This window comes from Astatotilapia calliptera, chromosome 16, assembly GCF_964374335.1.
Source record: "Astatotilapia calliptera chromosome 16, fAstCal68.1, whole genome shotgun sequence".
NCBI classification, from domain to species: Eukaryota; Metazoa; Chordata; class Actinopteri; order Cichliformes; family Cichlidae; genus Astatotilapia; species Astatotilapia calliptera.
Window position 1 is genome coordinate 271283 of NC_137437.1, and position 26647 is coordinate 297929.

The window sequence follows — 26647 nt, forward strand, 5'->3', positions numbered from 1 at the left end:
TGAATGGGTGGATGACTGGATGTGTAAAGCGCTTTGGGGTCCATAGGGACTAGTAAGACGCTATACAGGCCATTTACCATTTTGTATGTAACTGTAACTGGTCACACGTCAGCAGCACGACTGGGTTTCATCGACTACATAATATGCTCAGTGCGGCGAATCTGAAAAAATCTTTGTGTGGAAGACACGAGGCCTAAACTCCATATTGGATGTGGATGATCTTTGGTCCTTCTGGCAGCACTGCATTAAAACATGATTCAATCATAGAATCATTGCATGGGCTCAGACTTCCAGACATCTGTGAACACAGGTCATCGTGCCATCCATGAGTGGAGGTCAAATGTCTGTCATACAAAGAAGAGCCTGATCCAGAAATCCTTTTATCAGGACCAATGCTCGTTTAAGGTGGACCAGAGAAAAGCAGAAAACTGCTCTGAGGTCAGACAAATCAAAATTTAAAATTCTTTTCAGAAAAAAAACCACGAATGCCGTGTCCTCCGGACTAAAGAGGAGCGGGACCGTCGGGATTGTCATCAGCCTGAGGTCTGATAGTACGGGGGGTGCATCAGTAGATTTTAGAGCAACACATGCTCAGACAACATTTTATTCAGGGAAGCTCATGAATATTTCAGCAAGAGAAACTTCAAACTGCATCTACAAGCTGCTTTGAAACCCACTGCCACCCTAACTGCTGTTCAGCTGTTCTCCCCACCTCTGGCATGTATGCATGCAGAAGGAGTCACTCTCTCCCTACATCACACTTCTAAGACCAGCTCATAGCAGGGCAGAAGGCCACAGAGAAGATCAACACACGCAAACATAAAGCGCCTTGAGACGACTGTTGTAAATTGAACATCAATGCAAAGGAAAACTGTCTTATTTTGACTGTAGGGATCTCGACTCTGCCGTTTCTAACGTCACACTGAAGGTAAATGAAATCATCATAGTTGATATTACACACTGTTCTTTTCTTTTCCAGTACATGTGAAAAAACTGTCTTTTGGTAAAGATTAGCTGTGAAGTGAAGCTGCACATACAGCTCATCGAGTTGTACTCAACAGTGACAGTGTTGCAGGCCTCCTATAAGCAGCTCCACCAGCTCTCCACCCAGACAACCCCACAGTGCTGCCCAGGGCACAGTATGCTATTCCTGGAGCGCTGCTTACTCGTCACCACTCTGCCCCCTTTATGGAGATACATAGCCAACCAACACACACACACACACACGCACACACACACACACACACACACACACACACACACACGGGTATGAGGAGCGCTGCTACAATTAGATCCCTGTGGTTAGCAAGGTCTGTCATTTAGACAAGTGTGTGTGTGTGTGTGTGTGTGTGTGTGTGTGTGTGTGTGTGTGTGTGTGTGTGTGTGTGCGCGTGTGTGTGTGTGTGTGCGCGTGTGTGTGTGTGTGTGGTTTGGGGCTGCTGAGGGACCAGAGGAGCGCTGTGAAAGCTCTCACAGCTGCACTCTTCTGCAACAATCTGCTGTTTCCATGCAGCCAAAGGTTGGACAGTCTCCTCTCATCAGGTCTGACTCAGCTTGGGTTCAGCTTATCTGATGCTCTGACATCTGGTCACTGCACCACATATTTTAAATGGAGGAAGAAGACGTAAGACCACACTGTCACACAACGCTGTTGCCGTACATTGAAACTGCGTCAGGATAGTTTTAAGGATGAATCATCAGGTATTTCTGCACAAAGAGTTCATTCGTCTAAAAATAAGCCTGGAATCAATATCAAAAGTCTTAAATGTGCTGTTACAATTATTTTTCTCTGACACTCAAAAACTGATTCAGGGTCCACTGGTGAGTCAACGGCGTCACACCAATTAGAATATTAGTTACAAAGATACCAGGCAGACTGTCACCGTGCTTCATGTTCATCTTTACAATGCTAGTAGAGAACAGTTGCATGTACAAAGCACTTATTTGACCACCATGTGTGTCGGCCTCTTTCCGGAGAGTCTCCAAACTCATTCTGGGATCAGCGGACACGAGCACGTCCCTGCTGGATGTTAGCTTAGCTTCACACCAGGAGCAGCAGGCTGAGGAGCTGTGTCAGGCTACTGGTCGCCCACTATGGCTCGTTCTGGCAGCACCGTTTGTGTCAGCCGGTGATCAGCTGATCACGGGGCCGGGTTTAAAAGAGAGACGCCACCCACCTGTTCGCCGCTCAGACATTGTTCTCTTCATGTCAGGAGCTCCGAAATTTTGCCGATGTCAGTCTCCGCCTGATTCAGCAACCGTGAGTGTTTTTCCCTTCGATCCTTTTTCTCATCCCGGCTCCACTCGCTCTCCGTCTGTAACGCCAGTTCTGAAGCCACGCTTCGTGCACTGATCGTTACTAGAATAACTGCGTGTCTGTTCCAACCCACTGCTAGCCTTCGCCATGTTTGGGTCTAGCCAGCCCGCCACACGGGCACGCCGAACTACTGTGTGTAATTCGCCCGATCGTGACAGTTTGTAAAAAGCAAAAGGAAACCACTGAGTAAATACATATATGAATAAAGATAATAATAAAGAAATGGTGACCAGAGGGTCCGTGTGAAGCCTGATTCAGAGTCCATTGGTGAGTCAACGGCGTCGTTGCCATTCTTGCTCATGCTGGTGCTTTTGTCTTCATTACTCTGTGGCTCTTTTCCTGTGTCGGCTGATAGAAACAATAAAAACCTGATATTTTTCCCCTCGAGTATTTCGGTGGCAAACATATTTGTCCCTCAAGTTTCTCACTCCAGAAATGTGCTGACATTTCTCGATCCTATGACTCTTTATCCTGAGACAGTGATCATTATTCTCTCACAGATCAGTCTGAACTGAGATGGAAACACCTGACGTGTGACATGATGTCAGGTAAGGCCGTGGGGTCTCAGAGGGGCTTGCAGGCGTAGCCTGGGCTTATCTCACTTGTTTTCAGTTCGTTTTGTACATTTTAGTCATCGTTGCTTCGGTTCTTGCTTCTGACCAGTTGTTAGCCAGTGAGTCAGCAGATTCACAGTGACATCACAAAATCTGGCTTTAAAAACGCCAAAATCAAAACACCAGTGTCCTGCTGTGCACCAGTACAGTAGGAGACTGGGACTGATTTAAAACAGCAAACGGCTGGTGCCTTTACTTTTTTAAATATCTGTCATCACATCATGAAGGAGGTATGACTGCACTGCACGGCTACATGTAAGTGTCGTGTAAAAAGATGAGAGAGCACGATGTCAGCGTCCAGCTTGGCTGTACTCTCTCCACCCTCCAGCATCGGCATGCTGTCAAGTGCACCTTCAGGTGGAGCCTTAAAAACAGCTCTGAGTCAAACAGCTGAGACAGCAACTCATTGTGATGGGCTGTAAGTGTGTGTGTGTCTGTGAGTGTGTCCAAAGTAAACAGTAATTACTGTGCTGCTGTAGCCACACTCCTCCTGTGTGTCACAATGAAACCATGCAATCATCTCCCATCCTCCCTTCTTCATGTCTCTCCCTCGTTTATTGTCCCCCTCCTCCCTCGCTCCCCCATCCTCTCCCACTTGTCTGTTACAATTTAGAGGGAGTGAGACAGTGTTTCTCGATATCCTGTAGAGACGACAGCGCCCTCACATGAGCAGGACGTCACTACAGTGTGAACGTTGCGCTGTTACACGATGCATGCACAGCTCAGCATGCAGGCAGGTGTCTAAGCACACTGGTGCTGAGAACGCTGCTCACCCTGAGTTGTCTCTAACGAGGAACTGTGCCCGTTCTTATTATAACTGTACTTACTCACAGAGAGTTGCTATTTCAAAGCTAATGCTAGCTAGAGTCCACTAGTCTGTATCGACCTTCTGGCTCTCAGCACAACGCAGACCAACAAAGTGTCTTCATGAAGACAGAAAGCAGAAAGCTGCATGGGATCATTCAGCATATTAGCGAGCTGAGGTCAGCCATGTTGGCTTTGCGTTCAGCGCTGAATCCTACTGCACGTCTTTGGCCGCAATAAAACTGACATTTTTTAATTTTTTGGACATTTAGACAAAAGATGCTGTGAGATGAGACGGACAGCACAACGACCTCTGAGAGCTTTTATCTTGTTTCCAGCAAACTCCAACGACGCCACGCCCTGTAACCAGCTGGCAAACACTACAAATCATTACAGACGGGAGGGGCCTAAACCTCTCTCCCACAGCGTTAAATAACAGACGAGAGCAGAAAGATGACTTCCTAACGCTAACATAGACAGCCCCTCCCAGACCTGAAACTGTAGAGCCAGTGTTCAGGCTTGTATGTCTGAGGATACAAAGGCCCATCTCCCTCTAGGACGCAGCAGGGCGGCCTCAGACAGCGAATGTCAGGCTCCTTCTGGACGTCTGCTTGCCCTCCAGTTTTCTGTGATTGAATTGCACTATGCAGCAACAATGCAGAGTCTGAGTGCTCTTAACAAACTCATAAGCACACTAGGACTAAAGAGACGAAAGGAAAGGAGAAGGAGGGAAAAAGGTGAGGACACCAGAAGGATACAGGAGAGGCAGAGAGAAAGGGAACAAGTGGAGAACGACACAAAGTGAGAAGAGATAAGTGGAAATGAGGCAAGGAGGAAGGAGACAAGGAAATGAATGAAGAGGAGGTGAGTAAACAGGGGAATGACAAAAGGAAACTGAAAGTGAAAAAAGGAGAAAAAGAAATGAAATGAAGAGAGCGATGAGAGGAGACGAGTTCAAAAGGAGGGAAGAGGAGACAGAGGGTTCCAGTCCTTCATGACTTCACCAACAGCTGCTGTCTTAGTGCCCTTGAGCAAAATGCTGCATCTGTACTGGCCAGTTCCAACTGTGGCAGCGCAACAACTGGTCTGCTGCCATAACAGAGCAACAACAGAAAAGCCTTTACAGACCCCTCCAGCTCCAGTGCATTCAATGTGGCTCGTTCCCACGGCTCTATATCAGGACATCAAACACACACACACACACACACACGCACACACACGCACGCACACTCACAGAGGACGGTATTTTTAGGCCTGCTTGTTGGGTTTGTTGGGTTTCTGTGAAGCGAAGCTATAAATCAGGTCCAGAGAAACGCAGCAGTGAGTAAATCCGGGTGGGACTCGTTCCTCTGTGGTGCTTGCTGATGGTGCACTCACACTAAAAGGCTCCCTCAACAGCTTCAAACGCACAGCGCTGTCTAATTACCACACTTACAAGCACAGTTCACTTTTTCTTGAGATATTTCAGTCAGGGCCGGGTCGGTCCAGAGAAGATGCACATCTGAAACTGCGGTCCCCGGACCTCCAGCGGTCCGCGAGTCATAGCTTGTGCATCATCCAGGGTTGAGCCAATTAGGACACTGGACAAATATTTTAATCAAGCAATGCAAAAACCAAACCAGCTAAAATTAGAAACAGTTACCTCGAGTTTGGCTTCCATCAGAACGATGATTGAAGAGTTTTATCAGCGGGGCGGGTGGTCCTAGGAAAGTCTTTATCCCCAGTAAGGGGTCCCTGGGCTAGGGTAGCTTAAATAGTTCACCCTATACAAGAGCTTCCAGTTTGATGGGTTTGATCATGGACAAATGCAAACGGTATCACTAAAGTCTAGAGTCAAAGCTGATTCAAAGCAAACAGAGGTGATGCTTCCGTCTCAAATCCAGGATCTTTGAGCAGATTTGTTCGAGTCATGTTTTCGGGATGTCTCTTCCTCACTTCCTCTCTTAACTTTGCCTCTAACATTTCTGCCAAAGAGGATCATGCTGACGATGAGATCAGTGTGAATGATTTTACACTGTGTGTGTGTGTCAGAGTCTAACGCTGGTTCTGTAGTGAGGCTCTCCCACAATGCTGCCTTCATATGACAGACGTGTATACTGGGAGTCTCCCAGTTTGTCTAACATGGAAACCAGCCATGTTTCAGCTGTGAGTTAGCATCATTTACTACAGTGAAGGTTAAATACGAGGCATCGGGCACAGCTGTGAGTCAGACTGATGCGAGCCAGGCTTCCTGTGATCCACACACGTTTACCCCAGAGTGTGGTGAAGGATGCTTTCTGTTTACTCTGGTTCTATGTGCATCGTTGTGATGGTGCCAGAGTCGTCTGCAGCTCTGCTAACAGCACAGGAAGCACACTCAGAGTCATTAGTTCACAACACTCAGCAGCGCGGTGAGGCGACATGATGATTATTAGCCTCGCTCTCCTTTCAAAAGCTCCCTCACAGCTCGGAGGTCATTTTAAAACTCGCTACCATGACAACATGTAAACAAATATCTAATCAACAAACGGCAGCAGCTCAGGCATCGTTGTTGGTGTCAGATGGTCTGAGATTTCAGGTCCCTCGTTAGCACCACAGGGCAGAGGAGACTTGGTAGACAGGTCTGAGCTAAAAGGAAGTAACTTTAACACTCAGTACGACCACAGCATGAAGAAGAGCCTCTCTGCATGCGCAACACGTCCACACCACACTCACAGCTAAAAATTCACAGACTCACCAAAACTGGACAACAGAAGACTGGAAATGTTTCCTGGTGTGATGCGTCTGAATTTCTGCTGTGACGTTTGTCCAGTAAGACCAGCATGGACTCATCCCGTCCATGCTGCTGGTGGTGTGGGGATGTCGTCGATGGCCACGTCCACCCACAGACACACGTCGTTTTTCTATCGATCCAGCTAATATTATTAGATAAGACGTTTTCGTTGCTATGCAGACGACACCAGCTGCTATCTGGATGAGGCCGAGGGGTTTCTGACACAACCCCAGAAGGGAATCTGTGTCTCCAGCTGCAATCGAACAAGCGAATACGTTCACCTCTACACCAGTGGCTCCCCAGTTTCCTACTTTAACCTCTGCTCACCTCTTGGACTCTCATCTCATCCGGACTCTGACCTGAATAAATACAAACTGAGTTACAAATGTTAGAAACAATAAAACAGCTGGTGTGAGCAGCTTTGATCAGGAGGTATTTGTAGGTTAAACCAAATGACTAGTATGTAGGGTTTTTTTTAACAATGAAATTAGTTTTTTATTTCAGTTTCAGCAGGAAAGGCCATCCGTCCATCAGGGGGACGTTCTGTCACCGATGTCATTCGCCTCATTCAGCCATCTTTAACTTTGTTACATCATCACCAGCTCAAACAGGATGCAGGAAATTACCCCGAAAGACCAAAAAGGCCATCCTGTACTTCCTGTGCTTTGTAAAAAGGTCACTAATAATATAACACACATTGTTTGATTCTCTTAGCAACGTACAAAAGCAACAGCAGATTACATCAGCAGATTTCACGTAAATACAGTTTCCAGAGTGTAATTTCTGCACAGCACAGGTTTAGCTCATATCACACAGGAAGAAGGACGGTGGGAGGCAGAGGAAGCAGAGGACGAGCGGGGGGGCCGCCTGCTGATCCAGCACAATGATATCACTTCCCCCGAGACCCGCAGCAGGCATTACATCATTTCCTTTCTGTTTCCCTGCTTCGTATCGACACCTGCTTCTGTTTCTCAAGGAAGGGAGATGAGATGAATCCGGAGAAAGAGTGGGAGGTGGAGAGAGCGAGTGCTGTGCTGCTGCAGCCTTTCTGCTGGCTTACACTGCGTATCACAGCCAGAGACACATGTTACGCAGTGGCCACTGTGTCTGCAGGTGTCGTGCTGGAGGACAAACCCTGTGTCACAGAAACAGAGACAAGCAAACGGACACGTGTGCGCATGTGTGTGGTGGAAATGATGGTGAGCGTCCGAACCTCAAGACCCAGCAGATCCCCAACAGGGCTCAGCTGCAGCCATGTAACATGATACTGCACACACACACGCACGCACGCACGCACGCGCATGCACACACGCAAACACACACACACGCACACACACACACATGCACATACGCACACACACACACACACGCACGCACGCACATGCACGCACACACGCACGCAAACACACACACACGCACACACACACACATGCACATACGCACACACACACACACACGCACGCACGCACATGCACGCACACACGCACATGCACGCACGCGCATGCACACACACGCACGCACGCACGCGCGCACGCAAACACACGCACACACACACATGCACATGCACACACGCATATGCACACACGCACGCACGCACACACACACACACACACACACACACACGCACGCACATGCACGCACATGCACACACGCACATGCACACACGCACGCACGCACACACACACACACACACACGCACACACGCACATGCACACACACAAAGAACAAATGAGATCTATTTTTGCTCCCATAGAAACAAACAGGAGGCAGCAGGAAGTTGATTCTACTGTACGACTGAGTAAGTGCACACTCGCTGCCCTGAGTAATTCGCCTGCACACAAGCAGGCTGAAAGCTGAGGTGAGAACACAGGCACAGTGACACTACAACAACATGACCAACACAGACAACCCGACCCTGCAAAGACACAAAGCTGTGTTCCTGTAGTTTATCGTTTTTGGCTTAAAGAACTCACAACAGGACGAAAACATGAAAAACCTTTTACTCTTGCATGCTTTCACCCACCGTATGTGGAGTTTGTACGTCAGACACCACGTGGTGAGACAACCGTTATAGTTCCACTTGTTATATTCAGGATGTTGTAGGTCTTCACCTGTGCTCTGATGAACCTGCATGCAGCTGAATATTATCCAGTTAAATGTTGTGCTGGGTGCTGTTCCCACATCTCTGCTACCTTTGAGTTTTCTAAATATTTGTGGTTTGAAAAACAAAAAAAGAGGAGAATTTAAAAACCCGCCTTTAGTTACAGCATTCACAAGATTTCCTAACAACTTGACTTCTGCCCTTGACTTTGAAAGATTTGTATTAGTTATGGAGTGACTTTAAAAATCCTGCGTGCATATGAGCTGAGCCTGTAGAAGATGACATGCAGAGCTTTTCTAACGTTTGATCATGTGATCGGTCACAGCTGCCTGATGTTTGTAAACAGTCATCACACGGGCACCGGTGTGGTCTCATCTGTTCTCACAGAGCGCACAGATGCATATACTCCCAGTGCACTGGGATTCATACTTTACATACGCTAGTTCACATCTATATTAAAAAGAATTGAAATAAACACTATTGATCTAACTTCACTCATGTATTTTGACACAAACCACTCCCTCACAACCACACACTGTGTGTGGGTCATACCACACTTTGATATGTCACCAGTGTGGTACACATGTGTGTGCAGCAGTGGGTTCATTTAGACTTGTGTGAAACTACAGATATCAGAGCAGCAGCCTCATAATGAACACGCTGTGTGATCTCAGGGCTCCTAAACCGCACGCACACACACACACACACACACACACACACACACACACACCTCATGCTCTAGGAGGAGTTCACAGATTTATACCACCAGCTAGGGCTGTTCGATACAACGATATATATCAGATGACGATATAAAAACATCGTTTCATTTTACGCTATCGTTTGTTTCGTGGTGTCTCAAAATAAACTGTTTACAGCAATATGTTTTCATGTTCTGATGTCACTGTAGTTATTATTAATTTCTTAAAGTTCTCTCTTTCTCCTATATTTAATATAACCACACTACGGACGGACAAGCGCCTGTTTTTATGCAACAATGATGGTAAAACCATCGCATGTCCACTTCCAGAATAAAGCTCAAGATCCTGTTGAGACTTTTCAAAATAAACTGAATCACGTGAAAGAGCAGATTATTTACAGATGAGAAGTAAAAAAGAGCCGTCAGGTGCTAAAAAATAAAAATAAAGACTCCAACATTAGAACAGGCTTTTCCCCGCAGCACGCCGTGTAATAAATATAAAGAAACCGTTACAGCTTCTGTCTAAAAATGTATCGTTTCATGCATCAGTTAAAACACTCGACTCCAGCTACACGACGCCCAGCTGGAAACACTTCACGCAAGTCGAGCTGCCCGAGATTCACAGAACTTACAGAAAATGTTACATTTATATTGTTATCGGACGATAGATGTTTTATATCAGGACATGAGATTCTGGTCACAGCCCTGCCACCAGCACTCAGAACTGGCTGTGGGTGAAGGCTGGAGCCACTCACTACAGAGCTGTTCAGTTGTCCACAGAGCTCACAGTGGAGTCTACTCTCCTGGAGTACTCAAAGCAGGTGTGGGACTGCTGTTCCCTTTTTTATTTTGGAAATCACGACAGAACTTTGCACCATCAGTTGGACGCCACCCACTTACCCTTAAGACAAATTTTAAGATCAACTATGAGACTGCAGTTCAAAGACTTTTGGACATGTGACAGAAACAGAGAGGAGTACTTTGGGCTGCTCCCTCACTCACGAGGGGCTGCACAGTTTTTTATCCTTCCTGATGAAACAGGGTCTGAACTGGAGCTGGTGTACATGTGTGGAGCAGCACTCTACAGAGGCAGCAGGCAGAGGGGAGTCTGTCTCTGCTGATGTGACGCTGATGGCTGCAGAGGACGGTTGGACCATGTGCCTGCAGCCTGTTGTAGCAGCTCTTCTATTTGTTTTTATTTTTTCTAGAAATCATTTTCTAAATCACTTTTCTTAACAGCTGTGTGAAGTGAACCATTCAAACCAGTCAGCACATGCATGTGTCCGTGATTCAAAGGGCTCACGTGCTTTCAGGCCAGTTACCTTTGGTCTGCTAACAGCTCAGTCCAGCTGGAGCGCAGCACAGTGATGATCCAGTCAGCCTTCAGACACAGACAGAAAAGGCATCAAGTACAAGAGCAGACTTCCCTCACATGGACAGAGACTCACATGTTGTTGAAAGCACGCTGGTCCTGTCACAGCTGGCTGTGGGTGTGTGGGACCTGCTTACAGCCTGAATGTGGTGCAGAGGAGAGCAGCGTCACTACAGAGAAGACCTTTGGCTTAGAGAGCCCGACCAGCTCCGCTACATGCGATAACACACACACACACACAGTGGCTGTCTACACACCTGATATGTTGTCAGCAGGTGGCGCTAGTGTGTGCATCTACCGTGCTGAGTGTAGCCTGTGTGTGACCTAAAAATAACTGACAGGCCCCAACATTTGAAGACCCTGCTGCAGGCTCCGTCCACGCTCCGGCCTCCATCTTCACCCTGTGAGCCTCTGTGCAAACCTGCTGAACCAGCCACAGCATCACTGGGCTCCTCAGACCCAGTCGTGCTGTGATCGGGCCTCACACACAAACACAACGTGTGAAACCACGTGTGTGTTCTCAGGTTCACACTGCTCACCTGTCACATGGATGTGTGTGTGTGTGTGTGTGTGTGTGTGTGTGTGTGTGTGTGTGTGTGTGTGTGTGTGTGTGTGTGTGTGTCTCCACAAACTGAGTGGACAAATGCATAAAAACGTCAACACTTCACCGAACAAACCAACGCTGTGGTCGTACTTGTATAAGATCATTAGCAGCTCTCATGTGATCAGTAGCTGAAAGCTGAAGCAACAAGGAGGCTGTTGTTGGAGCGAACAAAGAGCAACACAGTGCTCACGGGCACATCAGCGGCATTCAACCCAGCAACTGTTCCCTGGGAAGCTTACATGTGGAGCGTGTCTTATTTTAGTGCTGTTGGCACAGTTACTAACAAAACAGCTCATGAACATGAATAAACAGGAAGTGTAAAACCAGCCGTCTATAGTTTAGTGTTTGTCACATGTGGAACGTTCCAGCTTGTTCATTAACCTCATTAATCTCAGGCTCACACAATCATGTCAGCTGTTACATTTGGTTATGCTGAGCTAAACCTGCTGCTCACCCCAGATGGGTTGCTGGTGACCAGGTAAATGTAAAGAGGTTAATCCCCTCCCACTGCCGTAGGGTAAGTTAACTCTGATGTCCACGTCCTCATCGATGATGACATGTAATGCTAACTGTACGCTATGAATGAGGAGGAGCCCTTTACTAACGCTCAACAATGTTTCCCCATCAGCAGTGTTACATGACTCCACCAGTCACATCGACCTAGAGACCAGTTAGCCAGCAAATAGTTACCACTGGTCACTAGTAAACATGTGTGTTGCCTGACCAGTTGTCAAGTATTGACTGTGGCAAGCTGCTCGCAGTTCCTACACTCAACAAAGATATAAACGCAACACCTTTGTTACTGCTCCCATTCCCCATGGGATGGACGTAGAGACCTAAAATTCATTCCAGATACACAATATAACCATCCCTCCCAAACAGTGGTCACAAATCAGTCCAAATGTGTGGTAGTGGGCACATCTGCTATATTGAGATAATCCATCCCACCTCACAGGTGTGCCACATCAGGATGCTGATCTGACATCATGAGTAGTGCACAGGTGTACCTCAGACTGCCCACAACAAAAGGCCACCCTGGAATGTGCAGTTTTTTGCGCTATTGGGGGTCTGGGGACCCAGAACCGGTCAGTATCTGGTGTGACCACCATTTGCCTCATGCAGTGCAACACATCGTCGCATGGAGTCTATCAGATTGTCAATTGTGGCCTGTGGAATGTTGGTCCACTCCACTTCAATGGCTGTGCGAGGTTGTTGGATATTCGTGGGAACTGGTACACGCTGTCGTATACGCCGGTCAAGCACATCCCGAACATGCTCAATGGGTGACATGTCCGGTGAGTATGCTGGCCATGCAAGAACTGGGACATTCTCAGCTGCCATCTGCCCCGAACAATGTGAACCATGATTCATCCGTGAAGCGCACACCTCTCCAACGTGCCAGACGCCATCGAATGTGAGCATTTGCCCACACAAGTCTGTTACGGCGACGAGCTGGAGTCAGGTCAAGACCCCGATGAGGACGACGGGCATGCAGTTGAGCGTCCCTGAGACGGTTTCTGACAGTTTGTGCAGAAATTGTTTGGTTGTGCAAACCAATTGTTCCAGCAGCTGTCTGGGTGGCTGGTCTCAGACGATCTTGGAGGTGAACCTGCTGGATGTGGAGGTCCTGGGCTGGTGTGGTTACACGAGGTCTGCGGTTGTGAGGCCGGTTGGATGTGCTGCCATATTCTCTGAAACGCCTGTGGAGACGGCTTATGGTTGAGAAATGAACATTCAATGCACGGGCGACAGATCTGGTTGACATTCCTGCTGTCAGCATGCCAATTGCACGCTCCCTCATTGCTTGTGGCATCTGTGGCATTTTGCTGTGAGACAAAACTGCACATTCCAGGGTGGCCTTTTGTTGTGGGCAGTCTGAGGTACACCTGTGCACTACTCATGATGTCAGATCAGCATCCTGATGTGGCACACCTGTGAGGTGGGATGGATTATCTCAATATGGCAGATGTGCCCACTACCACACATTTGGACTGATTTGTGACCACTGTTTGGGAGGGATGATTATATTGTGTATCTGGAATGAATTTTAGGTCTCTACGTCCATCCCATGGGGAATGGGAGCAGTAACAAAGGTGTTGCGTTTATATTTTTGTTGAGTGTAGGTGAAACTGACTGAAAAGAGGTCTGGTGGTGGCTGTAGCTCAGGTGGCAGAGCAGGTCAGCCACTAATCAGAAGGTCGGTGGTTCGATCCCAGGCTGCCTCCTGGCTGCATGCAAGGGCAAGATACTAACCCCGTGTTTACCTACTGGTGGTGGTCAGAGGGCCCGGTGGCGCCAGTGTCCGGCAGCCTCGCCTCTGTCAGTGCGCCCCAGGGCAGCTGTGGCTACAACGTAGCTGCCATCACCAGTGTGTGAATGGGTGGATGACTGGATATGTAAAGTGCTTTGGGGTCCTTAGGGACTGAGTAAAGCGCTATATAAATGCAGGCCATTTATCAAAATACACCTCACAGCTGCTCCGGTCACCAGCAGATTCTGGTCGTCTACTTTACTTATCGAGCGCTCGCAGACGAGTCGGCAACTTCCATCTCATCTACAGGTCAGTAACCTCCCAGCAATGAAACAATCAGAGGGTTGTTTTTGGAGCACAACAGTCACAGCGAGTCGCTCGGAAGTCGAGACAACTTTTATCCTAGATTTAAACACTTCTCTCCGGATGAGAAGGATGTTTTGATGAAAAGCATGTCTATAATATCCTACAGCAAGCACCGAGTGTTGGGCAGTGCTCTCTGCCACCATCCTCAAAACACCAGCTGAGGTCATATCGTTTGGAAAAAGGTGTTCAAACTTCAGCGTGTAGTCAAGCTGTTCTGAACACAAAGACACTTTTAGTCTGTGTGCTGAGAAGAATGGGAGCATGTGAGAGACTGACAGAGGGGAGTAACTCGGTCAGTCTCACAACATGGGGATATAACAAAGGCTGAGGCCAAAGCATCCCCCTGTACTGTTAATCTGCCAGCATAAGAGTCACTCAACAGTGAGTGAACCAGCATTCAGTCATGCAGCCATCTAACAGGAAGTGTTACCCAGTTTTTTAAAGCTATATGACATTGTAGATAATCCACTGTGTAAACCCATGGGAGTGATGCACAGTACACTGGTGTGGGACTGTTTAAAGGGTTCAACAAATCAAACAGTTCAGTCTGGATGACCTTTGGCTTTCGTGTGCTCTTCCTTAAAGTGGTAACCTCAGCTGCACACCCATGTTTGTGCCGTATCACTTGGCATTCATATCTTTCAGGAATTAAAAACTGATGTGTCGTTTAAAACAGTTCCCCATCCTGCTGTGTTGCAATTGGAAAGCATTAGAAAGCATTAGCCAATAACAGTGTTTCCAAACAGCTCATTTAAAGTCTGGAACATGGACGTCTCTAAAGACTCCTTCTTTGTGATGCTCTGCCGTTGCTCCAGCTGACTTCAATAGTTTGTGGGTTTTTCCACTCATCATTCTGTTTACTCATTTATTTATTCTTTGGCTTGAATAGTTTTCATACATGTCATATTTCCATTGCATCGCCAAACATCAGTCCATTCCCACCAACAGCCGTGCATCGTCTCCACCATGTTTGGCAGATGAACAGATCCTGAGACCTTTTTTGGTGTTTTTCCAAATTCATCCACAGATTCTCTTCCACAGATGTAAAGTATATGTTGGCGTTCCTGCCCTCACTGTGATTCGTCTGTTACGTCCCGTTTCTCATGACGACCTCCCTGACGTACGTGGACCTCACGCTGACACTTAAAGACGGAACCACCTGAAAATCAGTCGTATAAATATCTTGTTCTACTCCCACCAGCACAAAGCAGAACATGTACCTGACAGTTTTCTGTTGGGGACTTCAAAACACTGACAGGTGCAGAGGCAAAGGTTAAACAACACTGTGTTACCAACCTATGGCCGTGAAGGGATCGCTAATATGCTTGTAATATTAAAGCTCTGCCTGTCCTGATTGGTTACTCCCGGCTGCCAAACGGGCCCCATTAAAAAGTCTTATGAAACATGGGCAGAGGCTTTATGCTCTCTGGAAACAATGGCGTTACTACTTCAGTCATAATAGGACTTTATTATAAACCTTATTACTTTAAGAGGACTTAATAGTTTGATGTTATGAATGCAGAGCAGAGAGGAACTGAAACACTCCTAATGCAGGACTTCTTCCTCCAGTCTTCCTCAAACATCCTCAGGACTGAGGCTCCGCCCACTGGATTCTGATGATGCAGCATGTTTGTACGTGACCCATTAGTGAGTCACATTCAAAACAACAACGCTGTTATTAGAGATGTGCTGCAGGTTCAGGAGTGTTGTAGTAGCTGGGTGACCGTCTCATGGTTAGGATACATCAGTAAAGCTGATCGGACTTTGTTGAAGGATGTCAAACACACACTGAGCTACAAATACAAGCATAACACACAGAATCACAGCAGACAGACTTGAAATGCCAGAGGTCGGCTCAGACCCAGCAGCTGCCAGGCTGCTAATGCTCTCAGAGACTGTTTGAATACTAAACTGATTACATTAATCTTGGAGCGTACTTTGACACTGTGCTGAATGTAGAAATCTCTCTGCTGTTCACGTTTAAATGTGTGTGTGAAGGAGAAAAACGTTTAAAGTCATTTATAAGGAAAGCTGCCACTGTCAGGGCGACAGCCACTAGCTGAAGGATTTCTTTGTACATGTGTACAACATGTGTAAGCAGCTCCCTGACGTCCTGCGTCTGCCTCCTCTCACTGTTACTGCTTTTTGATATTGATGTTTGACAATCACGTCATAATTCAAAAACATCATCAAGCCAGCTGTTCGTCCAAGCAGTCGGAGCAGTTCTGAGACATTGTGACAAAGGGACAGACGCACAACACAAAAATGTGAAACCAGAGGAAAAAGCGAGCTGGCTCTTCTAGCAGCTACACAAATGTTCCCTCCACATCTAATCAGTTCATGCAGTGAAATGCATGACTTTGACAAGTATTCCAAGAAAATAAGAGCAAAGCTAATAAACACATTGTGCAGGTCGACAGCTCATTTCCAGACCATCGTGTGCCGTTCCTCAGAAAATCCCTGACACACAGACTCTAACGCTATTTGGAAAGAGTGCAAGTTTGAACTAGTCCAGCTGTGGAGGTTAGACTTCATTAGGCCTTTATGAATCACAGGGACCTGCAAGGACCTAAGATGTGTCATTAGACAGCGGCTCTATGTCAATGCTGGCATGCCCTCCACAAAGACACCGCACTACACACTTCAAAGAAGCCAAACACAATGACAGCTGACGTGTGGCGCGTGCAGCTGTTGGTGTCCAACCAAGAATAATCCCTGCTTTGGGTTTAGGGACTCGGGGGTGTCAGCAAGCATCCTCGTAGCTATAAAAACACCAGTGTGCGTGTGACGTGTTTGAAAGTGAGAAGCTGGGCTGGTAGAAACCCCCAACGCACCTATTTAGAGCAGCGCAGACGAGCACACATGCCCCATCGGCTGCGTGCCATTTTTTTCCTTAAATCGTTATTCAGATGGGTACGCGCTGCCAGAGGGCACATCCAATCAGACAGAAGGAAACTGGAAACATTCAAAGTTTTTTTAAACATCACATAAACATGGATGAAAAATCATTTTGCCGCTGGATTAAAATGACACACATGGATTTACTTTTCTGATTTTCTAACTGCTGTTGCAAAATATCAAGATTCCTGGAAGTAAGCCGACACCTGCACTGCAGGAAACCCTGTTCTTGTGTCAGGGTATTATTTCCTCTACATCCAATATGGCTGCTGACACAGCAAACAGTATTTCCTCAGTGCCACAGTGTCATTTCTCCACTGGTGACCATCGGCACAAGCGCAGCACCTGTTGCCGTTTTAGCTAGCTGTCATATCAAGTCTGAAATATTCCAGCGGGCACTTTCTTAACTAGAATCTGTGTCGGCACAGTTTGAATGAGGACAGAAAAGTTTGTCCCAAGTCACAGTTTTCACTCACGCATGCGGTAACCCCCCTTGCGTGGAGGACAGAGCCACCTCAGTGTACATCCAGGCACTGCAATCTGAAGGCCGGCTGCTGACTGTGACAGCCTGCTGATGCCGAGCTGAACGGTTTTAGATTTACCAACGTAGCACTGTTCAAGAAGTCCTACAGTGATGCTGCAGTGGTCACACTGCAGCTGTCAGGGAGATTCACAGCACTCGCTATGCTGCAAACACAGAGTCAACACCTCAGGCACTTAATGCAATGTCACTGAGCTGCTGGGTTAAACTGCTGCTGGGAGGAAGAAGAGCAAAGAAGGAGGTCAGCAAGCCTGCCTGGGCAGACTGCTCCACAACAGGAAGAAAGGATTTGGACTGCTCATGTTTGACCTCAGAATTAGATTGATTTTATTTTTTTGCAGTCAGAGATCGACTGAAAGCAGCTGCAGCGACTAACTAGTTGCCAAGACACTGAGGCTACGTCCACACTGTTTTCTCTCCGTTTTGGCCTCCCATCCACACTGAGACACCGTTTTCCTCAAGGAAAAACGCAGTGTTTTGAAAACGCTCTCGAAAATGCACACATTTCAGAACGGAGCTGCTGTCGCAGTGTGGAGACTCGAAAACGCAGACTTTCTAAAACGATGACGCATTTTAGTCATGTGATGTAGTCATGTGACCAATTAAACAAAGATAGCGAAGGGCGTTATACAGCGGTTGTTTTGATTGCTCTCAATTTTGACCCTAAAAAGGATTAATATCACTTTGTAAATGACCAGATAGCTTTTCTTCAAATTCTTTAATTCTCACTCACTTTTGCGCAGGACTGGAACGTAAACGTTTCCGGCCGTTGCAATGTGGACGCACAACGACTGAAAACGCTAGTGTGGACGCGGAGCGTTCTCAGACAAAAACGCTGTTTTCAAATCTATCCGGGCTAGTGTGGACGTAGCTAGAGCAGGGCGATATGACCAAAAATATTCATCACAATATACGTTTGAAAATTTGCGATAACGATATAACTGACGATATAATTGACACGAGACAAAATACTTTACAACTCCACAACTTTATTAGTGCAAAAAAACAAACAAACATCAGTGTATTTTCACTTAAACAAGCAGCTTTTTTTATCTGCATTAAAGTTATAAAAACGTAACAGTGCAAACTCCTCGCTGACAGTTTAACCAAAAGGCATTTCCAGTGGAAACTGGCCGACACATCCTCAGCATAACCATGTATAACATCCACAAAACTTACAAAGAGGTTATACACACACAATACGGTAATATCATGTTGAAGCACAGCACGTATCACTCCGCGAGGCTCCGCCTACGATAGCCGTAATGCTCCAACAATCCATCAAGCGGTGCGGCTTCGTAGCTTAGCAAAGTCGTACTGAAACATCTGACAGATTTTCGAGCGCCGTGCACATAAAATCGTTTTGAGGTCAGTAAACACAACCAGAGTTCATACATAAGGCACACGGGATTATAAGGGGCTCTGTTGACTTTCAGAAAAATCAAAGGATTGATTTTAAGTGTGCCGTATTTTCCAAACAACACGGTAATAACGACGACAAAGCTAATAATGTCAGTCAGCCAGGACAGCGGTCCCTCATTTATCGCTAGAGTTACCGTCTAAAAATAATCCAGATTGATGAAATCCACATCTTTTTTCAATTATTATATAGATGTTTACAGGCTGTAAAACTCCTCACTACACACTTTATGCACTTTTCTCAGACAGGCATGAACATTTTCACACGTTTCTCTCTTGTTTAAACTCTCAAAGTTCAAACCTTTGTAGAAAAATAAGCCCAGTGTTATAGAATGAAACCAAAGGCACCCGCAGGTGACGACGTTTCGTCGACATTGTTGTGTTTGTTGGGGAGAAAACTTCAGAGTCACGCTGCTGCTGATCAAAGATTGATGTAAATTTGACACGCTGAACACATCCTGTACTGTACAGGAGACACAGCATGGAGGAGAGTGATTGACGAGGGTCTACAGCCAATCAGGACGCAAAACACAATGCACTGTTTAAAAAAAAACAAAAAATGCTCAAAGCGGCCGCATGCGCAAAAGAAGACGTCACACACAACGCGCTCTGTTTAGACCCAGACCAACAGCATTGTTTGACTGATGGCCTTAATATAAAGACTTCGGACTTTACGTTTCCCAATTTTGCTTTAAGTTATAAAGTTATTGTGTTATTTACATTTGGCCTAATAATGATGCTTATTGCTGTTTTAGAGGAGCGCTGCTTCTAGTTCTGTCAGAATCTGCAGATTATACAGAACAAATAAAATGTTCATGTTTCTCCAGCGTTGTCTTCCCAGCAGTTTCACTGACATCTACACGGGATGGTCGGGAAGCGTTCGCGATGTCTTCTCAAACAGCAGTCGCTTTCTAAAACATCAGATATGTATCGGATTCAGCACCACATACAAAGGTGACCCAGATCGGATTAAAATGATCGGATTTGTGCCGTTCACACTGTCACACCATGATCGGATATGTTTCGCACAGGGTCAAAGAAGTTGGATTTGATGCGCTTTCGCCTGCAGTGTGAACGATATTTTCACACTAGAGCGCGTCTGCTGTCACATTTTATTTGTAGTGTGAACGAGCAGACAAAAAAAATTTGTCGGATTTGATCAAAAAGTCTGAATTGAGCATCAAGACCTGCAGAGTGACGTAGCCTAACATCCATCAGTTAAATAAACAGCGTCTGAACCATGAATATGAAACTTTAACAAACAACCTGTCAGCTGCTTTTTTGGAAAACAGAAATGTTACTTCACAGAAGGAGGACGGCCTTCACACGCACACAGACACACACACACCCACACGCATGGACACCCACGCACACACACAAACACACAAACTCGTGTAAAACCTTCATTAACAACATCACAGAATAATGCTGGACTAAAGCACAGTGTAAAGTATCACACGGTCAGAGTGACGGTTCCACAGGTGAGGACACCCTGAGTGTCCACAGCTGTGCTGACAGCCAGGACTCCAAAAACAGATCATTTTAGCTCCTATTGCGTTACAGTGTTTAAAAACGTTGCTTCTACATGTACACTGTGACACCCAAGCTAAACGTACAATAAAACTTTCCACTTCGGTCCTCAGCTGAAATGATTCCTGCCAGAAACAACAACTAGGAACCAAGGACAACCTCCTCAACATGTGAGAAAAACAGGCAAAGGGTGAAGACACCATGACCACAGCAGAGTGGGTTTCCCCCCCCCCCCCGATTACTTTCTGTCTCTTTTTGAGACTGTACAAAGAACACACACACACACACACACACACACACACACACAAGTACAAGACGGGGAAAGGCAAGCAATACTGACCAAGTGAAAAACGTGCTCAGGCACATACAAACACAGAAGTGAGGCTTCTACAGATTCCTGCAGCTAATCGTATAATTAACAAAGCAGACACCGAATCTGACTCAGCTGAATCTACCAGAGCGGTTCAGTTCCAACAAGTTCACCGACAGGCCCCAGGCCCCGCTTCACCGCACTATCCCAGTGACCCAGGACCATGCAAAAGTCTTGAGCCCCCATTTCTTTCTGTTTTGTTAGGAAAATGTGAGACTCATTGAAATGTAGAAATGTGATATTATAGAAGATAATCGGGCAAACGCAGAGATCATGAACACTTAAAGTGCTTCAGTTTAAAGCAGTGTATAGACTTTTCAGACATATTCATTAGAGGTGGGAATCACCATATATCCCACGATACGATATTATCACAATACTTAACGCACGATACGATATTATTGCAATTTTTAAAAATATTCTGCGATATTCAGATTCTGAACATAAAGGTAAACTTTATCAATATTCATTTTATCTAATATCAAAGTCTCGCACTCAGTCTTTCTCTCATTTCAGTTTTATTGTTGACAAACTGAACGGTTTGTATTACAGTCTAGTCCAACTTAACTGAATGCAACCATCTGGTACAATTACAGCTATTCTGAACTATGCAATTTATGAAAACTATGCAGCCCCTTCAGCAACTGAAGAATTTGAAAGTAAATTAAAACAAAATATAATTTTACATTAAATAAAAAAGTTTTAAACTTAATTAAAATAAAACATGTCTTAAATTAAAATAAGTAAACTGTCATGTTTATTGCTGCCAAAAACAGTTAAACACATTTGGACAGTGAAGGAATGTCAGGATTCTTGCTCAGAAAAAGGATCAACATGCTCTGAAGTCAGAGCACAAAAACCTTTTTGTAACAAAATATCGATTTCTGCCGTCCCTGTATCGATACATTATTAGCAAACAAAATATCACGATGCGACACAGTATCGATTTCTTCCCCCACCCCTAATATTCATACAGGATTAGGATGATCCTGCCCACTTCACTCACACCCACGGTAACCAGTCTAACCTGACTGATTTACAGATGTCTTTAAAGTACGGGAGGAAGCCAGAGCAGAGGTTTCCTTCATTTCTGCTTTTGTCTGCAAAAGAACTTGTAACAGGTCATCTGGACGCTTTAAACAGACCAGTGAGGGATAATAGCTGCACTGTCACTGGGGCATGATGACACCTAAAGAAATGCATTAGGCCAGATGGCGGTCTTGCCTGTTTCCTCCAAACTTGTTGTTCACTAAATATGTGATCCAAATAATATGGAAACATTGATAACTGGGATTTTTTAACAAGTATAGAAATTATTTTTCCTATGACGCTTTTTTCTTATTTTCGCTGTAAAAGTCCCGACTTGCTTGCTGTTTAGTCCGACTCCAGCCGAGATGAGTAAAAGAGAGAAAGTTAATGCTCGCCTGCAGTTTGTCTCTGCATTGCTCGGGGTCACCTGGACCCCCACCGAGGGCTGTTGACTTCCCGTCGCTCGCCGTAAGCGATGAGCCCCACCCCTGTCTGCCAGCGCAGACCTGAGCTGAGAGCAATTATTAGAAATGACTATTAATAAGTGAACTGTTTTAAACCCTGTTAGGTGACGACCCTGACCCTGATATTAATGCGACGGTAGTCGAGCTCGAATCCCAGCCTGGTGGAGATCAGCTGATGGGTCTGATCCTGACCGCGGTCCTCGCCACAACAGCAACCCAAAGACCACACAGTCACCCCTGCTCCTTTCCCCTTCTTCCTGCCCCTAAGCTCACAGTGGTAACCACCAACATACCCGAGTCTGTGTAGCATTATATTACACTGTATTATAAAAAGGGAATTAGAATACTGGTGATACTTTCCACCCAACCTCTTAACCTGGAATCCAGCCTACAGCCTGACACGCAGTGGAAACACGATCGCACAAACCCTAGTGCTGCTTCCAACATCAGCTTTAACCTAACCTGTTAACCCTGATCTACCAGAAGCAAAGGCCTTTTGATACTGACCCAGGTACTTGTGATTATGGAGAAGACCAGCACGCACTGACTAAACCATCATAGAGACAAGCTCAATGTTACCACTGGAGCTGATGGAAATATCATGGCCCAGCACAGCACCAGTGCTCTATGCTGAGCCGCTCTGCATCAGAAGAATAAAGATGTGCTTAACAGCAAAAGAGTGCATGAAGCTGTTTTTAACATAGTGAAGAAGTTCCTGCCTGAAGACACCTACAGAGCAGCTGCTGGAGGAGGTGAACACACTCCTCTTTCATTCTTTCCATCCACACATTTTTTCAAACCAAGCGGAGGATTTGAGCTTCCAACTCCACAGTGAAAAGGCCGCCAGACTTAACTCTTGGATTTAGTTTCTCAATATTCACTGCACAGAAAAAGTCCATAATTATCAAGTTGGCTAATGCCACGAGCAGCATAGGTCTGAGCGTCGCTCCACGTCCATCCAGACAGTGTTTGGATCCACACAGAGACAGGAGGACGGCTCACATACTTTCCATCTGTGGCGGAGAGCTGCTTGGATATAAAAAGGTAGCTGCGGTTTGGTTTGGACGTGGTGCGCCTATGAGACTGTGTGTTTTCACATGTGATAGAGTGAGCACAGAAAAACAGTGGCTGTTCCAGGAGGACTGCGAGCCATAACACACAAAAGCTTCACTGCTTCCTGTACGGAAAACAGGCAGCATGGACACAGTCTTCAAACACACACAGCTCTGTCAGCATTTACATCAAGACGACCAGCCAGCAAACCCCAAACACAAACCTATCTGTCCCTCTACACTCTGTGCGAGCAGCTAACACACACAATCAACACAAGCTCTTCGAGTCAGACACACAAACACATACAGGTGCATCGCTGCCACACACGTGCTCTCCAACGTCTTCTGCTTCAGACATGAACGGCTACGGGACACAAACACACTGCACCACTCGCTGCTGCGATTTGTTTGCCTGTGAGGAGGTAACCTCAGTCTTTCACACCATCATCATACGTGTGTGTGTGTGTGTGTGTGTGTGTGTGTGTGTGCGTGCGTGCGTGCGTGCGTGCGTGCGTGTGTGTGTGTGTGTGTGTGCGCGTGTGTGCGCGAGAATGACAGGGAGGCTGGTGGAAGAGCGGTAGCGAGCTTAAACACCGCTGGTATCTAAAAACATTGACCGCACACAAGACGAGGGCGGAGCCAGGGTGAAGTGGGCGGAGACGGCTGTTAGAAACAGTGAAAGGAAAGATTTACAAGATGGTAGTGAGACCAGCTATGATGTGTGGGAGGTCAAACCAAGACCCCTTTATGCAGCTGGATCCAGCAGGTGGTCCACTGGGTGTACTGGGGTATCCAGTGGGTCACGTAGCCCACTCCGCAGGACAGTTTGATGCGTTTCCCTCTGACAGCGGCTTCTGATCATTTTCAGTGAATAAGTGAAAACATGTTCACTGAGTTTCAAACTAAGAGCATCAGTGCTGCTCTCTCTTTGAGCCGAGCTCTAACTCTACGAACTATCTATGACGGCCCACAGCCCACTTTGATCTGGAGTGGACCAGTGAAACCCTCCTTTGTTATATTTAACTGTTTGTCTAAACTGTTTGTTCAAAAAACCTGCTGTGACACAGAAACAAATCTGTCAGCTCGACTCTGGAAGAAATAAACGTATAAAGTTACAGAAGAACTTGTGGTAGCTCAGCGCCCACACTGCCCATGTTTGTGTTGTTCTTTGAACTGTAGTCATAAAAGCATTTTTTCACAAAGGTACAGAGGTTTTATTAGAGACACAGCTAGGTGTTTCTTTGGTACTGAACAGCAGAAATGAGGCACACTGAGGGACAGAGCTGTGCAGGAAGTGCGACCGTGATGGAAGCAACAGCCGCACTGAGAGGGAATTCTGTTTTTCAAACATGAAGTTTTGCTCTCGTTTGCTTTTGGTTCAGCAGTGACGAAATCTGGATTTTCAGAATCTGTGGGCTTTCCACACTCGGTGGGCACGTCCTGCACGTGGGAGCCGCGCTTGGCGTCTCCATTTTTCGGCGGAATCTGTTTAGCTGCTCTTTAATCGTTTGGCGTTTTAGCTTTTTGGTGGTCGTTGAAATGGCTTCAGCGGAGATTCTGACGTTTCCATGGATACACGTCTGTATTTAAATAACAGATCCGGCGGTACATCGCGTCGAACTACATGTTCTCCCTCTCACCCGCCGCACCGGGGGCAGTGGGGTTCACACAATCGAAATGCATCATGGTAGATGTAGTTCAGGGTCAACACTTTCAAGCAGCGTACAGGAAACTGATTTGAAGAAGCTCTCGCGCGTCACAAAACGAGGCGGCGGCCACATTTGGTTTGTGTTTCAAAGGAGCACAAATTGTTTCTGATGTCTGATTATTATTATAATGTTTTGCAGGTTTTTTTTAATAATGGACATTAAATAATCACTTGTGTAAAATGTTGTTTACAACGTAACAATCATGCAAAATTAATTAATTACATGTAAAATACTTAATTGTACTTCCAAGTATTACTCCTGATTTTCAGTTCTGCCCAAATCAGAAATCAAATAAAACCCTGAGAAAAAGACTCCTCACATTCATAATAGACGTGTTTCACAGGTCAGTTAAAGTGTAGCCGCCGTGTCTGTAAAACCAAACAAACCTACTGTTACCTGATGCTCAGCTCTTTCAGCCTCCACAGTGCAGACCAACGGCATGGCCCATATTTAGAACGCAGTTAAAGGAGATTGTTTAAGAGAGAAGACAAATTTCAATCAGAATGACTTTCACTTTAAGCACCTGACATTCCTGACAGAGGAGCTGCTTGGTGATGATAGGGAGACGTTTATCTGACCATCACTCACTGCATCATTCACAAGTTACAACCTGCGATCCAGTCATTCGAACGCATTAACCTCCAGAGTTTGTTGCTGTTCTCAGTAAATCCAAGTTTCCTTGTTCCCTGTACAGAGATCTGCAGATGTGGGGAAACAGGCGGCGACGTTAACAGCAAAGCAGAAAAAGACGCGTACAGGAAGCAGTGAACCTTTTCCAGTTTTCTCTGGAATCTTCTGTAATGGAATAGTCACTGTTTTGTAAATGCAGCATTCTGTCCTGTTTGAACGTGAGCTTATTAAAACCTAAATTAGTGAAACAAATCAGTTTAACATCCATGAAAACAGGATTTATTCAGTTTAAGTTAGAAGTTAGCAGGAAGTTAGCTCGCTAGATTCCACCTAAACATGATATATCATGTTCTGAGGGAGAGATTAAAACTGATAAACAAATGTTGGAATTTTATATATTTTATAAATACATTCAATTTAATTTTCAATTCAGTTTTATTTATTCAGCGCCAAATCACAACAACAGTCGCCTCAAGGTGCTTTACATTGTAGAGTAGATACAGAGAAAAACCCAACAATCATATGACCCCCTATGAGCAGCACTTTGGGGACAGTGGGAAGGAAAAACTCCCTTTTAACAGGAAGAAACCTCCGGCAGAACCAGGCTCAGGGAGGGGCGGGGCCATCTGCTGTGATTGGTTGGGGTGAGAGAAGGAAGACAGGATAAAGACATGCTGTGGAAGAGAGACAGAGGTTAATAACAGATATGATTCAATGCAGAGAGGTGTAGAAACACCCAGTGCATCATGGGAATCCCCGGCAGCCTACGTCTATTGCAGCATAACTAAGGGAGGATTCAGGGTCACCTGGTCCAGCCCTAACTATATGCTTTAGCAAAAAGGAAAGTTTGAAGCCTAATCTTGAAAGTAGAGATAGTGTCTGTCTCCTGAATCCAAACTGGAAGCTGGTTCCACAGAAGAGGGGCCTGAAAACTGAAGGCTCTGCCTCCCATTCTACTTTTAAATACTCTAGGAACAACAAGTAGGCCTGCAGAGCGAGAGCGAAGTGCTCTAATAGGGTGATATGGTACTACAAGGTCATTAAGATAAGATGGGGCCTGATTATTTAAGACCTTGTATGTGAGGAGCAGGATTTTGAATTCAATTCTGGACTTAACAGGAAGCCAA

General features: G+C 45.9%; 1 protein-coding gene across 3 annotated transcripts in view; it reads right to left on the reverse strand.

Moving 5' to 3' along the window:
- The window catches only part of raph1a (Ras association (RalGDS/AF-6) and pleckstrin homology domains 1a), a 78064-nt gene that overhangs the window by 32816 nt on the left and 18601 nt on the right, over window positions 1-26647 (reverse strand). For 2 of the 3 annotated variants that reach the window (XM_080290736.1, XM_026143828.2), the window contains exon 2: window positions 10608-10666. The exons of the other annotated variant lie outside the window; for it this stretch is intronic. The gene's annotated coding sequence lies outside the window, so the exon portion shown is untranslated. The remainder of the gene's footprint in view (window positions 1-10607; window positions 10667-26647) is intronic. 3 annotated transcript variants of the gene reach the window in all.